Genomic DNA, 20177 nt, shown 5'->3' on the forward strand with positions numbered 1-20177 from the left:
ATCTGCAACAAGGATTAACAAACCCTGAGTACAAAGGTACTCAACAAGACTAACCCGACGTAACAAGGTGTGAGACTTTAGTGATGCAGGGATTTGGGGCAAGGTAAGGATGTAACAAGATTCAAAAGTTCTTTGCCAAAAGCTTACTATCCTTCATTCTATTTTCAAGTTTACCACTAAGTTCTTTTAGTTCATTATCTCAACTAAATATACATTTCCCGTATTCCATTCCTTCTCATTTCATTCTTTTTCTCATATTTTAGTAATTCACCAGTACTACATTGCTTCTGTAATGAATCGAGTCTCCATATCCGCGGAGCACCGGCAATTCGAATTGATTCAAGTCCCAGCTGGGGATTCCTTATCACACGACATATGTAGAACTTAATCTTGCATATATCAACCTCGCTATCGGATCCTCCTATACTAAGCCATCTCCACGCCACCCGAGAGCACAGCACACCTCAAATCCGGCCACATTCCAGCCACGAGGGTACACGCTACTCCCGCCATCTCTCCACTCCCAGTGCGTGGGCATTCGTCTTAGTATCGGATTAGCCGAAGTAGGCTTACCGGGGTATGTGACCAGTACTACAAAGTGTCTCGTTCAGAAGATCCACAATGAGTGGCCTTTAAGCGACATAGTCGGCAACATTACCCAACATTCAAGATAAGTTACCCGACTAGTCTCTAGTTCATTCTACCTTCTCTCTTTCTTTGGCCAGTATGCCATCTTTGATTGTATCAAAACTTTTGCTTTGAAAGCCTATCATAAGCATACTAAGCATTCTACGCCTTTGTAAATAAAAACAGCTTCAAGGATGGTAAACAAGTAACAAGGTAGGTAATGCATCAAGTAGGTAATATTTGAATTGATCAACTTAATGCAATAAATAACATAGGTGATAAACTTTTCAAAGTAACAAGGTAATGGCTTAATGCATAAACCGGGGCTTGCCTTCGTTGACGATTTCTGGTTCCGGATTAGTACCACAATTATCAAATCCCGTGACAACCGGGGATCCTTCCAGAACTTGCTCAACTAGAATCGTTTCGTTCTCGGGTTCTACACGAAATAATAACATATGCTTTAACATGATGATAATGTAAACATGATGCTTTCTCGGCACATGAAATGTAAAAACACCCGCAACCGAGTCGATTTCGCGGTACAGTTGCAAGCCAACAAAACCAACCTGTAACCCTATCATTAAGAACCACACATGTGACTGGACCTAATGGATCTTGGAACCCTACTAGTCACAAAACATGACCAAAACAAGATCCAACACTAATCAACACTTAGGGTTTCGACGAGTTAACTTATTAATGACTTTTGTTATCACATGAAATGTCATTAAGATTTACTAATTACAAATTAGATATTAGTTCAAATACTAATTAAAGTTCTAAGGATCATTATAAGTTAATGACCCAAGGTCAACACTCAAATCTAAAGTCAAACAAATCTTAATTGATCAACATTGATTAAATGAATAATTAATTAAATAAGTAAGTCTTCATTAGTCATAAAATAAACTTTGTCCAATTAAGCTCAAACTTTTATGTAAGCTTCCTCATGATAAATTAGTGTACCAAAATAGATTTCATAATTTTTGGAGTTATATAGTGACCTACAAAAATCATGGAAATTGCATTTTTCAATTAATGGACCAAATATTTGAACATTAAAAATTTATTCAAATTCCAAGTTTCAAATTTTTATATCATACTAGAACATGTACAGAAGCTACACAAAAATTTTTAGAATTTTTGAATGTGTAAATAAATTCCTACAAAATTGCCAAATCTCTGCACTATTCAAAATCAGAAAATAATCAAGGCTCACTGTTCTTCTTCCTCAGCATCACTGACAGCCTGACCCCACGCGTCAGCGACAGTGGGCAAGGCACGGCGGCGCGGCCAGCTCCGGCCAGCAAAACGCGCCGGTGGTGACTCCCCGGCGACACGAACTGCTCCTACATGATCTACACCAAGTCGCGCACCTAACCCAAGCCTCAAAATAGAAAAGGACACACCGGAAGGAACCCGACGCCGGCCATGGCGGCTCGGACCCGACGGTGATCGATGTTACTAGGGCTACGGTGCAGTAGAGTCAAAGGATGAGTGATCAACACGCTCAGGAGCTCACAGCGATCACGGTGATGTGCTTGGTGCAGTCGGAGACGGCCTGGAGTAGCCTGGCCACGGTGAAGGCAGTCGCGGCGGAGCTCTGACCGGTCACGGGGAAGACGGGTTGCGCCGGGCGATTCCGGCCAACACCAGCGACGAGAGCAAGTCGAGGTGGAGCACAAGACCAAAGCGCTCGCGTTGACGTAGCTAGGAACGACAGACGCGGCTTGACGAGACCTACGGCGAGCGGCGGAGCTACGCGGTGGCGAAGCAGAGCAGAGGGGAAAAACGATGACGACGGCGGCGACGGTGGCTATTTATAGCAAGCTTGAGGGCGTACGGTGTCGCCAACGCACGGCGGACCTGCCACGGTGACAACGGCGTGTCACTGCGCGCGAAAGCGGTGAAAAACCGATCGGCGGTGAACACCGCGTGGCGCCGGCGGCAAGCAGTGAGGTGGAGGTGAAATTTTTGAAAAATTTACAGAACTGCCACTGCATTCATAACTCAAATTACTCAGAAATTTTCTAAAGAAGTTGAAAATCTCCAAAAATGAAAGTTGCTCAACTTTTCAAGTACTACAACTTTGGTTTAAGAAACATTTTCAAATTCTGCCTCCATTTTGAATTTCATATTTGGGGTACATTTAAAGATTTGAATCATTCCAAAATTACTCCAAATTTTGTATGTAAACTTGAAAAACTTTGAATACCAAAGTTGACCCATATAAAATAATCTCCAACTTTGCTTTTTGCCTCAACCCCAAATTCCTCATGGATTTTGAATTAGTTAAAAGGGGCAAAAAGGACTTTTATAATTTGAATGTGAATTCAAATTTGATTTGTCTTCCTTTTACTTAGATTTTGATTTTTGACCAGTAACATGGCCCAATAGGGTTATTTGAGTCATAGGACATATGACCTCACATGATCACATGAAATTTAACCCCTGTGGTCATGATCTGTATTTAGGGTTTTTGAAACACATCACATGAAATAACAACATTATGAAATAAACCTTATTTAGTGAATGCATTCAAAACTTTCTACTATATGAATGCTTTGCAATGCACATGATGACATGTCAAATTTTAGTATTAGGTCAAAACACCAGAGGTGTTACAGAAATTTGGATAGTGATGCTAGTGGCAACATGGTGGATCAAAAGTTATATTGGTCTATGATTGGAAGACTACTCTATGTGACCGCATCAAAGCCAAATGTCATGTTTAGTGTGTGCATGTGTGCAAGATTTTAAGCCTCACCAAGAGAAAGTCATTTAAAGGCTACAAAGAGAATATTGAGGTACTTGAAGCATACACAAAATGTTGGTTTGTGGTATCCCAAAGGAGCAAAGTTTGAGCTAATTGGTTACTCTGACTCGGATTATGCGAGATGCAAGGTTGAAAGGAAGAGAATCTCAGGCACATGTCAATTGTTAGGAAGATCACTTGTTTCATGGTCATCAAAGAAGCAAAATAGTGTTGCATTATCAACTGCCGAAGCCAAATACATATCCGCCGGTAGTTGTTGTGCACAAATTCTTTGGATGAAGGACACCTTGAATGATATTGGAATCAAGTTCAAGAAAGTGCCATTGCTATGTGACAATAAGAGTGCAATCAAGCTAACCAACAATCCGGTTCAACATGCAAGAACAAAGCATATTGATGTCTGCCACCATTTCATTAGAGATCATCAACAAAAAGAGAACATTTGTATTGAGAGTGTGGACACCGAAGATCAACTTGCCGATATATTCACCAAGCCATTGGATGAGAAAAGGCTTTGCAAGCTAAGGATGAGTTGAACATATTGGATTTCTCAAATATGTGTTGATGCACCGCCCACTTATATGACATGCCTCGCCTTCGAGCAATCCAAGATAAAAGTTGATTGGCATGCATACATAATTTGCTAAGGACTTGTTTAGTGCGTCTAGTCATTCCTATCATGTCTTAGGCTCATTCATGAAAATCAAATGAATTTGATGCTTGTATGGTACCACTATAGCTTATATGCTTGACATGATCTAGTGGTAGCATATGACATGTTTGTGGGCTTGTGAACCTAGTGTTTGATCTAGAAAATGAGCTATAAGTGTTTAACTCAACATGGTACAAGATAACCTTTGAAATGAAGTGTGAAGAAGTTTGTCCTTGGATCAAACCGAGTTAAATATCTTTGGCAAGTGTTCTAGATTAAACCAAATTTGGGAAAATGATCCTCGCCCCATTGATTGACATTGATAATCTTAACCTATCTAAAAATGAACCTTTGTGGTCATTGATGACAAAGGGGGAGAGAAACAAAGATATAAGTGATAGGGGGGGAACTTTGACATGGGGGAGAGATATGACAAAGTAAGGGGATCAATAAAAATTTTGAGCACACAAGTAGGGGGAGCAAGCTCATAAACTTGATTGATGCAATTGTATGTGCATTTCATATGTTTGCTTGCATAGCACAAGTTTTTAAATTTAAAATTACATGCTTGTGTGGTGTATGCTAGTTGTAGGTTTGAATGATGAAATGAAAAACTAGCATGTATAGGTTGAGTAACTAGACTTGAGTTTATATTGTGAAAACTAGACCCTTGCTTCTAATGTTGATCTCAAGGGGTATTCTAGTTTTTGTGTATGTCTAGTTACTAATAGTGATAAGGATGGTATAATGGTGCGCTCCGATTGGCATCATGCTTTAAAGGTCCATCTTTTATACCTTAGTATCATTTAGTAGACATTACTCTCCCACATTGCCAATCCATGCATATGTGCAAGCTTCAATCAAAACTCTTAGCACATATGTAGGGGGAGCTAATGCTACCATTTGAGGTTCATGAAACTTGTCCATATCCTTTTACACATGGTAAATATGCTTGCGTAAGCAACATGAATTCAATTGAATTTCAATTCATATCTCTGTGAAATGGTTGTCATCAATTACCAAAAAGGGGGAGATTGAAAGCTCTAGTTTAGTTTTGGTGAATTGATGAAACCCTATGTGCTAACCTAGTTTATCTAAGTGATTATAAGATAGGTGGCACATTCCAAGTGGTGAGTAAGGATGGAGATGATCAAGATGGTGGTGTGACCATGGTGATCAAGTGCTCAGGCTTGAAAAGAAGAAAGAGAAAAACAAAAGGCTCAAGGCAAAGGTATAAGTGGTAGGAGCCATTTTGTTTTGGTGATCAAGACACTTAGTGGGTGTGATCACATTTAGGATCAATAGCCATACTATTAAGAGGGGTGAAACTTGTATCGAAATGCAGTTATCAAAGTGCCACTAGATGCTCTAACTCATTATATTGCATGTGCATTTAGATTCTAGTGAGTGCTAACACCCTTGAAAATGTTTGTGAAAATATGCTAACACACAAGCACAAGGTGATACACTTGGTGGTTGGCACATTTGACCAAGGGTGGAGAAGTTGGTGAAGTGAAGGAGGTGATTGTCAATGAAATTCAATGACCAAACGCTGGTCACGTAGAGCATCTAGTGGTTGCCAACCTATTGAGGTTTTGGCGTGTAATGCCAATTAGTGCGTGAACCTCCAAGTGGGTGAATCGCCACAATGAGGATTAGCTTGCCGGTAAGCAAGTGAACCTCATTAAAAAATCTTGTGTCACCTTGTTCGAGGATTTCATTGGTTATCTTATGATTCATTGGCTCCATCTTGTGATTGGCTCATACCTCGACACGTCGGTATAATCAACGCCATCATCTCTTGCATTACATTCCTAGTGTATAAGCTAAGCTCTTTAGTGTAATTAGTTTTGAGAGCTAGCTTGCGTCGAGTCTAGTGGTTAGTGAGGCTCTTTAATTAGTCTTTGCGAGCTCACCAATTTAGTATAGTGACATAGCCATTGTGTGGATAGAGACTATAGCAACTAGAATTGTGGTAGGTGGCTTGCAATTTTGGTATGATAGCGCAACACTCGCTTCGCCATTTATTTGACTAACCACATTACTCAAGTGTTGTTGTAGAAATTTTTGTAGGCTATTCACCCCACTCTAGCCATTAGGACCTTTCACCTACCATCCTAAAGTTAAAAAATAGTAAATAAAAAATAAAAATAGGAAAAAAATCACAGCATGCGTAGAAGCTAGTAGCCCAGCCAACCCAGCAGCAACATCTAGTGGCACCAGGCGCTGCCCATGGGAGGTCGACATGATTTTGGCCGGCTTAGTAGCATTGGGACATGGTCAGCTCTTGGCCCATACAACAAGTATATCTAGGAGAAAAAACGGAAAAAAGAGAACTCACAAGCAAGACAAGGATTCAAACCCTCGCCCATGTATAAAACCACTAAGGTACCCTCACTGGGCTACGATTCAAACCCTCTGCCCTACACACTAATCAGAACAAGAAAACACATAAAAAATGAAACCTATGTCACCGTAATCAGCAAGATGAGATCGACACAAATAGAGTAGCATTTCTTCATTTTTTAATTAGAATATATAAGGTAAATGCAACATGTGCAGATCACTATGGATGTAGGCAAGCACTATGAATGCAAAACGGTGCCAATAGATGAGGCGTTGCTCCTATCCTTCAATTAACAAAAATGTCACACCAACACACACACACACACATATATATATATATATATGTGTGTGTGTGTGTGTGTGTGTGTGTGTGTGTGTGTGTGTGTGTGTGTGTCGTAACAATATTTGAGTTCAATATTTCACAGCTTAGGAACCAAGCCTTAAATCAAACAAAAATTTGTGCAGCTCTTGAACCAAGCCTTCAACTAAAAAAATTTCACCAACACATATAGAATCACATTTATGTAAAAAACTCATCATCCTGTCCTTGGCCTAAAGAGTTGACAGGTGCAACATGTCCATCGTCGATGTAGGTGTCATCATTATCATCATCTTCATCAACTAAGTCTTCATCATTTGGTTCTAGCACAGGTATAGCTTTTTCATTGATGCTGGCATCTCCGGTCACTCCTTGGAGGTCGTTCCTTGTCCAATTTATCAACTCTTCATGTTGGCTAGAAATGGTCATGGTCTCTACGCCGACATCGAGTGAGTCAATATCAATATGTCCTTGTTGTTCGGTCTCTTCAGATTCTGACATGGAAAACAAAGTCCTAGGCTTCATTCTAACAACACTGCTCTAGTTGGATTTATTTGCGCATTTGACATAAAAAACCTGCTCAACCTGAGTCGCTAGAACATAAGGATCATTTACATATCGATGATGAGTTGTATCGATATCTATAATCCCATATTGATCCTTATTGTAACCTCTACTTTTGTTCTTAGTAGCGGCAGGAACATTGTACCAATCACACTCAAACAATATGACTTCTTTTTCACCGGGAAAATCTAGTGTGATTATCTTTTTAAGGACACTGTACCAATTCATATTGCTTGTACTATCATCACCCTTCACTAAAACTCTAGAATTTTGTGTACTGAAGTTGACCTCTATAGAAGCCATTCAAAAAAGGAAATCATGGATGAAGCATCTGCTAAAAACACGAGCCATGTAATGAGGACCCTAAGAAAGGGCATATAGCTCCTCACTAATTTTCCATTCTGCATAAACTACCTTCATCTGCACCCAATTCAAATAAATAAATAAGACAATTGCTATATATTTTTTACTTGTATATGACAACATTACTCACCTTACGTTCAAACCACCCAACAAAATGCTCTATGTGTCGCTTATCAACGCCGTGTGCGCTAGTTCTTCTCATTAGCTCCTTATGCTCACTATATATTATTGGTTGGATCCAATGGATTACATTAGTGTAACATTAATCAGGAGTACTATTCTGCTCTTACTTATCTACTATGAAAAAATACAAAAACACAAAAAATGTGGTAGTAAGAGCTTACTTAATCCATGGAATTGCTTTGTCACAGTTTGATAATATATAGTGACGCATCTGCAGCATGTTAGATCTAGAAATAGGCTCAAGTTTGCAGCCTTTCTTACTGTAGTCGATGCTCCCAAATATGCTATGCCCAGCCGGTGGTTCATTCACTGCACTCCTCTTATGACACGCTAGGCGATCCAGCTTTGTGTCAATGTCTTCTAGGAAGCGAGAGCAGAATGTCATGCACTCCTCTGAGATATATCCCTCCGCTATTGAACCTTCTGGTTGTGCCTTGTTCCTAACATATCCTTTAAGTGTACGTAGATACCTCTCGATCGGATACATCCACCGATAACACACTGGTCCTCCAATTTTAGTCTCCTCAGCAAAATGAACTGGCAAGTGCATCATAATATGAAAAAATGATGAAGGGAATATCATCTCAAGCTGACATAAAGTCTCTGCAATTGAAGAGCTTAGTTTTTCAATGTCACTTTGCACCAGCTCCTTTGAACATAGGTCATTGAAAAAACTACTAAGCTCAATCAATGGTCTAGCAACATCTTCAGGCAATATGTGACGTGCAACTAAGGGTAACAGTTTCTGCAAAATAATATGATAGTCATGTGATTTCAGTCCAGAAACCTTACATCCATTAACATCCACGCATCTTTTTATATTAGACGCATAACCATCAGGCATCCTCACTCCTTCTAAGAATGTACATAACATTATCTTCTCGTCCATGCCTAAGGAGTATAGTGATGGTGGCAAAGTATACTGACCATTCTCTAGAACTAGATGCTTATTCCCGCCTTATCCCAAGATGTTGCATGTCAAGCCGCGCCTTGTCACTATCCTTGCACTTACCATCTATGCCAAGCAACGTCCCAATTATGCTCTCACAGATATTTTTCTTGATGTGCATAACATCCAAATTATGCCTTACAAGCATTTTTTTCCGGTAAGGCAGCTCAAAAAATATACTCTTCTTCCTCTAGTTGTGCCACCTACTATCTTCTTCACGCTGCTTCCTCTTCTTTGTGGCTGTTCCAAATTTTGGTTGCTCAAAACTTTCATACTGTTGTATAACATTTGCACCAGTCAGTGGCACAGGTGTCTCCCTCGTCTCTATCTTATTATTGAAGCTGTTTTTGTTCCTACGCCACCTGTGGTTCTATGGTTCCGAGGTAGAAACCGACGATGACCCAAGTAGCAGTGCTTCGACCCGAATTTCAGCCATAAGTAGTCTGTATCTTTGTGGCAGTATGGGCATGCAAACTTTCCGTTAGTACTCTAGCCAGATAGCATGGCATAGGCAGGGAAATCATTTATAGTCCATAGTAGAAGCGCACGAAGAGTAAAATTCTTCTTCTCCTTTGCATCCCATGTTTTAACACCTTATACCCACAAATCCTTCAGCTCATCAATCAGGGGCTGCAAATAGACATCAATATTCATTCCAGGAGATTTTGGACCTGGTATCAGCATAGACATCATCCAATATGGTTGTTTCAAACACAACCAAGGAGGCAAGTTGTAAGGAATTAGGATGACAGGCCATGTAGTGTATGCAACATTCAACATCCCAAATGGATTGAAGCCATCAGCTGCAAGACCGAGCCTTACATTGCGAGGGTCCGATGCAAAATCCTTAAACTCGCTATTCACATGCTGCCATGCCAACGAGTCTGCAGGGTGCACGCATTTTCCCATCACGCACCAGTTCTTCCTTATGCCAATGCATCAGTGAAGATGTTGATGCTCTCATGTACAATCTTTGCAAACGAGGAATAAGTGGAAAATAATGAAGGATCTTACGTGGAAAACACTTGTGTCCGCCAGCAGTGACAACAGGATCATCCTTTTCAGTACCCCCGGACTCTTTCCACCTAGACTCACCACATGTTGGATAGTTATCCCTTTCAGCATAATCCCCACGAAACAACACACAGTCATTCACACATGCATGAATCTTTTGGTAATCAAGGCCAAGATCTCGAACAACCTTACGCACTTTGTCCAAGGATGTTGGGAGGCAATGACCATCAGGGAGCACAAGCAAGAATAGGTGAAGTATGCATTCCAATCAACTGTTACTAAGACCATCCATGCACTTAATCTGAAATAGCATGACAATGAAAGAAACCTTTGTAACCTCCTTGCAACCTGGATACAATTCCTTCTTTGCCTCTTCTAGTAACCGATAAAGTTTCTTTGCACTCTCATTTGGGTCTTCCTCATCATTTCCTATGACTTCTCCATGTATAACACCGCTTGATCAGTGAAGAAATCAGCTCGTGGGAACCATCCTGCATGATCTCTCGCGCCTTCATCAGCGTTGTCCTTCTCAACTAATAAAGGCTGACCATTACCTTCTCCTTGGATGAAACTCTCATCAAACCCTCTCAGTGCCACGTGAGTTCGAACCTCTTTTTGAGTTCGATAAGACATGCAACGGCATCGAGTACATGGACATGGAGCAGTTTCTTCTTCAGATGTGCCTCCAAATATACTCTGAATATAGTTCTTGAATCCTTGTTTGCCATTCAGAAGTAAATCTGGACATGCGCATCCACCTCCTATCTTCATCTGACATTCTTCACACTATCAAAGATCAAGAACAACACAATCTGTCCAAAGTACTACTCCCTGCAATGACCACGAAGCCATAGAATAAATAGATGTTCTTGCAATTAACAAACTGTACAATTTAAAAAATCAATAGGAAATTTTCTAGTCAGGCTACAATGATAATCATAAGACATCAGTAAAAAAAAGTTATTAATTTAGACATTGGCGATAATGCTTGTTATCATAGGCAACCGTTAGCTAGAGTGACAATGACACCATTAATCTAAATATAGGCGATATACTGATGCCTCTTAATTTACAGCGACCATTAGCTAGAGAGCACTTGTATCTGTAGAGAAGCTAGTGCTATGTTTCCAGTTATACACTAGTATGTTTGCAGTTATAGTTCCGATTGGGTATGAACTATCCTAGTTTAAGTAGAGAAGCTCATGTTTTTAAATTAATTTATATGACAGTTAGTAGTATAGTTTTAGCCTTTTATTTTTGTAAAGCCAGTTAAGAGCTATCTGAAGTCGCATATATCAGATTTTCTATAATTTCTCTTTTCTAGATCATTTTCTTATTTGAGGATATTATATGGTTGCTGAATCTATCTTTTAAAAAAAATAGAGCTAATCTTCAAATAGTCTGACAGTATTTTAGTATAGAATGTGATTACTTTATATAATATGGTCCACATTCGCATACGTATTAACCATGCTGCAAAAACATACCACACCCACAATTTGACAACCATCCAAAAAAACTAATATGTGGCATATAAAATCACGGTACTATGTTTTAAAAATTGCATTGTTCAGCCATTCAATCCTACCACCCTACACCAAAACATCCTGAACAAATGGGAGTGAGGGTAAACCTAGATCTTTTGCAGCTGCCTCTTCAATGTCGCAGCGTGGAGGGGGTACAGGAGAAGCGCCGGCTATTCAATGACAAGGGTGCCGCAGCAGGGAAGCCTCCGATTGATCCTCCTCTTCTCCTCTGGGCAGTGCGAGGTGATGGCGACGTCGATCCGAGGAACCCGCGAAGGCTGTTGCAGCACGACTGGTGGTAGCTGGTGGACTTCAGGACGGCCGGCAGGGCGAGCCACGGAGGCGCGGACGACGGCGGCAGGCGCTCTGCGCTCGGCGGGGCCGCGCAAGGAGCACCGGAAGGAGGAGGCCGGATTGGGGGCAGCACCGCGGCCGTCAGGCGTAGCGAAGGCGTGGTAGGCCGTCAGACGAAGGCGAAGGCGTGGGTGCAGCACCAGAGGGCGTCAGGCGGATTGGGGGCAACGCCGCACCGTCAGGTTCTCGCGAGTACCGTGATTAGACGTATAGATATTTTTAATCCTCATTTATTTTTAAATTTTATCATATTTATTTTTTTCCCTATTTCGTATTTACATTTACAATTTCTTTTCTATTTGTTACTTATATATTTTTCCTTTGTCTCAATAGCACAAATAATATGTGCTTTCTAAACTAGGTCCCACATAATCATGTAAGACGACATTATGTTCAATGCAATATAGCTTTAGACAATATTTTAGTACATTGAATGAAAAAAACTATTTATATCAATTATTATGTATTATCAAACTATAGTAGTACCGTGATACTATATATTCTTTGTAGGATCATTTGGAAATTTGGTTTACAATCATGATCGATAAAGTTTATGATGGAAGGTACATCGGTATAGTTTTCCCTTCAGATGATCATAGTGATGAAATTGTAGGATAATGTTATCTAATTAAATCAAATAAAAAAATCTAAGGCCCATATATTATCTAATTAAATCAAATAAAAAATATAAGGGCCGTATTAAATAATGTGTGCAATATTATTTAGTCTCATACGGTATATTCTTTGGATGTTGACTCGATTTATATGTGTGGGTTGTGTCCGCCTACGTTGAGAAGTTGAGAAGAGGCGTGGTATGGCGTGGTATAACCAAGCTCAAGCCTGACACTGGCCGTGGTGCGGCGCATGAGTTGGTTTTGCCACTCAAGCCAATTTTTGGGTGCTAATTATGGTCGGCCAGGAGTTTCTGAGTTACGGGAGTTTCAACTCGTGATGACAAGAGTTTCTACCCCTAATAAGGAAAGTAACGAGGAGAGTCACATGAGTTTAAACTCATGATGACAAGAGTTTCTGCCCCTAACAAGGAAAGTAATGAGAAGTGTTACGGGAGTTTCTGGCCCTAACGAGGAAAGTAATGAGAAAAGTTATGGGGGTTTCTCGGTAGCATCTCCTCCCATTGCGTCCTCTCCCCTCCCTGGCCCCTAACCTTCGGTGGCTGTGGCTCATGTGCCCATTTGGTTAATTTCCTAGCTGCAAGATAAAAAGCAAGACTCGCTTCAACATTCATCTCCTTTTGGTCTCACGCACAAACAAATCCACTACTTCTGCTACTACCAAGTCTTCCTGTCCCGGTTCCTGCAAGAACGAGAATAGGGAGAGCAGGCCTCCAAAACTGAGTCGTCTTTGTGTCCACCTGCTCGGGTGAAGGGCGGCCATCAGGTTTTTGGGGAGCGACTATGCGACTCCTCGATCGTTCGACAAACCTCATCTTCTTCCCGATGTTCGTGGCGGCGGCGGGAGATTGGCATTGCAACCTCTCTCCAATGCATCGAGCGGGACGACTACTGCAATAGGCGCTATGTCGACTAGCGCAACCGGCTCTGGTGCCACTGGGTATGTACCAATTTAAAGTCGATGTGCTTAGCTAGATTTTGTGCTATTTCCAAACAAAAACATACATGCACTTGTATCTTGCATTAGAAAAGTAGATATATTTTTATTTGTAGTATATTTTATTTTTTATTAAGCTTTGAGGCTTTGATCATTTTATAATAAAATAGCTGAAAGCTAAACGATTTTGCATTGGAAACCCTAATCTATTTCAAATTCATTCAGGACATTGTTCAATAGGACTCGTTAGTGGACCTGCAAGTTAATTTTTGTTTTTTTAGAGATGCAAGTTAATTTTAGTGTACTGGGCTTCATCGGAAGGCCTGGCTTGTCAAATATTTTTATTGGCGCCCCCACCCCACCCCACACCCACAGCACGGTATTCCCTCCTTCAATTTTCACACATGCCCGCCAAAACGCCGACGTCTGTAGGATTAGATCCAATAATCACAGCACACAACCCCCACCATGCCATTCGTGTGATCAGTTTCCTAAAACCAAGCGTGGGGCTGGGGGGGGGGGGGGTCGTATACTCATATCCCTTTCACGCTAGGCAAGGAGACCAGCGCTCGATCGATAGACACGACCATGACTGGCGGCTGCCTCCTCCGACACCTTACGCAAGCGCGGCAGTGATGCCAGCCTCCTTCGTCCTGCACCTCCATCTTTCGTGCTAGATGATCCACTGTCGTCTGCTTCACAAGAGAGGCGCCGTCCTCCTAATGAAGCCGTCGTCCAAGAACAAGATGATGACACGCACGACGATGATGGCTTTGGGAGAATACTATGTTTTCTCTACACCAGGTACATACATCGACATTTATATTTCCTTTTTGATGTTGCTAGAATCGTTGATTAGTAAGTACCTATCTTAGTATTCCTGGTTCGTACAGATTCCATGTGGTGAGTGGTGAGTGGTTAGTACATACCCGTTAATCAGTTTTTAACTTCTCAATGAGTATACCTATACCTGTACCTATACCTATACCTGCAAATCTGAAGCCAATATGTTCAGGAAGATGTTAGGCACCACCAAATCTGCACATTTGTTGTCCCCGCCAATTGCACACCTGAAAGTTCAGAAGTAATAGATTGAATAAAAATTCCAATCAACACCATTCATCCATGATCTGTAGGATAGTCATTTAATCATTGGGTCATCTAATTGCACACATCCATCTTGATTTTAAAAGAAAATTCACAGCCATAAATAGATCCACATATACATGGTTAAATTTGTAGTCAGGCAGTTTCAAAGAAAGCCAACGGCAGCACTGCAAAGGAAAATTAATTTGATAGCATATACACAGACAAGGTGGGGGAGGGAGATGATGGGGAGAAGCATACAAGACTTCCTCTATGTTTACCTTGCCGGTCACCACTCAATTTCCGCTAACCACCATGGTAGCACACTAGTGCATTTGAGCAGATTGTAGAAATGTCATCTACAACTTCAGAAGTACATTAGCTATTCTTCAGTTAGCAGTGTGCACCCTCCTGAACAGTGAAAGTAAAGATGGATGAGAGATGGTAGGGAATGGCCAATGCCAAACTGAAAGGTGCATAATATACAATTAGAAACATTTTATATGCCATCTACCAAGCGCTCATGTCCTCCAAATTTCTGACAAATTTATTTTTTTGAACGAACAATTTCTGCAAATTTATTAAGTACACATGTCATTTAATCTATCATATAGGTGCAAGGGGGTACATATACAGCAGCACACTAATAGAGAAATTATTAATCAAAGTCTCATCATAACGAGAAAAATATTGCCTCTTGTTTTGCAATCATGTTTTGCTAATTTTGTTGAATTCCAGTCAGAGTAATATCTTACACCACACGATGATGTTTTACTCCTAATATATATACTCGGTGATTACGCTATGCACACACTTTGATGTTTTTTCTGCTCTCTATATGCACACAGTGAACCAATGACAGGTGGCATGTGGACAATTCATTTCCAATGCAAGGGGAGACCCTAGGAAGACTGAATTCATCTCCGTTGATATGGATAGAGCTCAGATCTCATATTTTAACCTGGTACATTTCAAAGAACAGCTTGGGTATGGAGCCAGGGACTTCTTATACTACAAGAAGCATTGCGGCGGGGATGTAGCTAGACTTGAGCCCATCGAATATTTACGCCACGCAGAAACAATACTACAGGACAATGCCGCGGATAAGGAAATCAGGTTGGTATTGTCAAGGGAGCCGGAACTGGAGGAAAATGTCAGCATAACACCCATTAAGCGACATGTGGGGTAAGCGAAAACATGATTCAATCAGGTACAGATGAACACCTTGATGCCTACAAGGTGTGGCTAGCAAAATTGCGAGCCAAAGATCCAGACATAGGTAAGATCACTTCTTTGCATCACTCATTCAAATTGTTATAACACAATGTTGCTTTGACAAGTACATCTTGTTAATCATGACTCGCAGACTACATGGATGACTTCAGGGATGAAACAATTGAAACATACAAGGAATGGACTAAGGCATACAGGTCCGTCATCGACATATGCGTAATTAAATTGCTTTCATCATGTCATCAAATATATTACCAGCTCTTGTGCATTCAATAAAATAATTGACACATGCTGATTTATTTTTTCCAGTGTCATTATTCGAAGAACACTGCGGATGAAAATCATTTAGCTGGTGGGGAGGGAAATCAGGAAAGGAGCATGAGAAACAAAGATAGGCTAGCTCATGCAAGAAAGTCAAAACAAGTGAATGGTATGTGCTGGTCCTAAATTTTGCATTGTAATGTTCAAAACTCTTTTGTTGGTCATGTATATTATATTCGTTTCATATGTTAATAAGGTGGATCCAAAACTCGTGGACGTGGATGTCTCGAAGGCTTCAAAGCAACTATCAAGAGAATTAAGAGCGGCTCTCAAAAATTAAAGATCGAATTTGATTCCTTGACGGGAGGCCCCTATGGTGAGAACAGCCGCACATTCGTCGATGAGATTGTAGTGTTTACTCGGAAAAAGGCTCCACTTATAGGAGTGCAATAGTGGAAGGACGTTGTGAAAATAGCAATAGTAGATGAGATGTTGGTGAGTCAATTGTTTTCTTTAGCCAAATGTTATGAATTCAGTACCTCCGCTTTACTGTTCTATTTGTCTTTCCATTCAAACAGAAATTTAGGACTTAGATGACATTGAAGATGCTAGTGAAAAGATATGTGCAATTGCCAAAGAGAGGTACAAAGGATGGAGAGCTTCATTTAGTTCGACATACAAGGCATACTCTACTGACGCTCAACGAATGAAGCATAAGCCTGAAGATTTAGACAATGTGGAGTGGTATTACTTGATCCCAATATTTTGGAAGTGAGAGATTCCAGGTTCGTTGGTGTTCGGTTTCTTTTGTAATTCCACTATTAAATACAATGTAAATAATAGAGCTCTGCTTGTACACTTTTGCAAAATATTAGCACCAAGAACTCTAGAAACCGACAAAAACAGAAGACTAAGTATCTCATGGGATTGAAACCATTTTCCCAAATTAGTTTTGAACAGGTGATGACAACATTAACTAAGCTGATTACTTACTTAAATATATGGTCGTTACCTAATGCTACATTATATTGTTGCCATCTCAGAAAAATCAGACTAATGGTCAACTACCTACTGATTTGCAACTTTGGATGACGACTCACACCACCAAGGATGGGCAATGGGCAATGGTCAAATGACGACTCTAGGGATGTCTACGTGAGTGCTTGTATATGATTGCAGCTTTAAAATTACAACATGTTTCAAACTTATTTTGGAACCGTTGGAAATTACATGATCCTAATTTATTTCTCATGTTTCACTTAGGAAAATGCTTGCATCCAAGTTACAGCGGCAAAAAAGGGAAATGATAGGCCCTTCCTTACGATTGAGGAGGAAAACACAGTTTTTCAACTCAACTACTTTAAAACTCTTGGAACAAAATCATACAGATGTCATGGACATGGATACATGGCGAAATATCTAACACGAAACGCTCTACTAAAGCACAGAGAAGAAGATGCAGCCCGCAGTGAAGTTTTAGCCCGACAAGAAAGAATGCAACACCAACAAGAGGTTGAAGAATTAAAAGAAAAGCTTGCAAATGAAGTTTTAGCAAGGGAAAGAGACAAGGAAGAAAGTATAAAACAAATTGAAGAAATCGAGAAGAATTCTGGTCAACACTACAACAACAAATACAATTGGCATTGCAGCATGTACTAACTTTGGAACACGGTTCTCCTTTTTTGGCTCCTCTATTTTAGCTAATGTTCCTTGTCTTTTGGGTTGCACAGGCTATCACAGGAACCATCAACACCACACTAGCTTCCAAATGGCCCAAGTGTCGACAACAACTTCATCAGCACCACCACGCATAGAGGATGCAGCTATAGAGGTAATAAAAATGCAACAAGATTACTTACAAAAGATGCAACATGTTTACATATATAATGCAACTTGTTTACATCAAAGCAGTTCATTTTGGCAGAATAATGGACCAGCAAGCGTGTTGACCACAGAAAAGGTAGCTGATGAAGGTACTATCGTGACAACAAAGATTAGTGCAACCAGGCCTCTATTCTAAAAAAAACGAATGGTGCCAATGGGTCATTGAATCATGTAATTTCTTCCCAACAACTATTGAGGACTCATAATCAAATAAAAAAACTGTAGGTATGAATACTATGATCATTATATTTCATATCCCAAATGGTATACCATATTTTTTGTAGGGTGTACCTTAATTTACTTATCTTATATCTTTGCTTTGCCACTATGATCATTAAATTTGCACGTGCGTAGTTATTCCATGCACTTAATCACCAAGGTTCCTATATTAAATTAATAATAAATTCTATATGTGTTCATGAGTTGCAGAAAAGCGCGGACACCCAAAATATTTAGAGAAAGCTTTATTCCTATATGCTAGTGATGGACTGCTAGAAGAATGAAGTGCTGATGGGCGATGGAGCTTGAAGCGGTCAATAAGGGAACTCATATTTAGTTCTATTTTATTATGCCAAACATAGTCGCAAACTTGTATACAGAGATAATGTTTTTATTATACTATGGTCATGTTTATTTTAGCAGTACTCTGGTCGTTGTGTTATTACTTTGGTTGAGACATATATTTGAAGTTAATGAGGTTTGAGTTCTTATATGTGATGATGAAGTCTATACTCATGGCACAATTATTTTGTAACAAAAATTAAATTTCTAGCTATGAAACGAAATTAAATGTGCTGGCCAAAATGCCCTCATTGCAACAAACTATCACGTAACCACTGTTTGTTGTTGCAATATACATTATTGCCACAAACTTTATGTGTTGCTATAGGACGAGTCTACCACCAACAATGACTCGTTGCATTTTTTATCTATTGTCACCAACAATGATTCAATGCATTCTCCATCTATTACCACCTCATTGTATTTTCTATTTATTATCATCCAATAATGCTTTGTTGCATTTTCTATCTATTACCACCGACAATGATTTATTGTATTTTCCATCTATTGCTCCCAACAATGATTCATTGCATTTCCCATCTATTACCACCAGCAAATGAACGTGATAATTGTGACTCTAGCCACCAAATTTGTTATGCTGTAAGATTTCTATAATGCAATGGAGCACACTACATGGCAATATGGCCATATTCTCACGTAACTATGGAGTGGCAATAAAGTTATTTTGCGACAAGTTTATTCGTAGCAATAGTATCATATTGCAGCCACGTGTTTCGTCGCAATAGTAACTCATGCAACCATTCTGCTGGTAGCAATATCCGTGCTTGCAACCATATCGTGGTTGCGTTACTTTTTTTGTGCATTTCAAAGCCATCATATTGCAACACCACATCAAAATGATGCAAAAAGCTATTACACGATTCCAAATGCAACCACTTGTCAATGACCATATACAGATGTAATTGATCTGTATTGTAACCAAAATAGCCATATTGCAACATAATATAGGCGTCACGATAGGGCTGGATCCCAGTAGTCAGAGACCTTTGCACGCAAAGTTTTTTACGATTTCATGTGGTGGCACTACTCCCATCCGTGAGCAGTATTCCAAGTGGATCTTTAACTTACATTTCCCATTTAATGACCCTTGTATTTCCATCAATAGATTATTAAGAGATACAAGGGTTCTAAAATTGGTCTGCCTGCTAATTTGTCCAGTGCATGAACTGAGCTACGAGGATACTATGGGAGATCATAATAGGCTAGGAAACAGCAACAGCTGCCCAACATGAATATCTGTCTTCTTAGTAACGGTACTTGGTGTAGTCGTCCTTTGGAAGTCTCAACAAGAATTTAGTTGTGCCAACAAAAACACACTCTGTATGATGATGGCACCATGTTGGGAAAATATAAGGTTTGTGATGGCCTGAATGAGCACGCTGCTCCAGAATCCCATAGCTGCAACCTAATCTTGCATGATAAGATTTCAGAAGCCCACTCTTTATCTGATCAGAATATTGGAAAGATAAAGTTGACATTCAGAAACGTAGTTGCAAAAACAAGATTCAAACAAGCAAACCGTTGGGAAAACGTGAGAGAAACATCATGCCCATTCGTCGCATAACAGTATCAGTGGATTTGCAGCTGCTTCGTGCTTTTCTGCTGTCAGTGAGTGGCAAAATTCCACTATGCAGTCAAGATCAAGAAGTCAATGATTCCTTTGGGGTCTTACCAGAACAAGATTTAATGCACAGAGTGCGGAAAAGATGGCCAGCGCCCGGCTGCTGCAATGTAACAACTGCTTGTTATCTGTTCATGACATCTGTAGGACCTATTTGCCTAAAATCTGAATGAAACCAACCCAAAGAGTCAATTCACGGTTCTTTTAAGTATGGGTCGGGAGCCGGTTTTAGTTTAGTGAACCCTAGGCTAATTACTGCCAGCAC

The sequence above is a fragment of the Miscanthus floridulus genome, chromosome 8, assembly GCF_019320115.1.
Source record: "Miscanthus floridulus cultivar M001 chromosome 8, ASM1932011v1, whole genome shotgun sequence".
NCBI classification, from domain to species: domain Eukaryota; kingdom Viridiplantae; phylum Streptophyta; class Magnoliopsida; order Poales; family Poaceae; genus Miscanthus; species Miscanthus floridulus.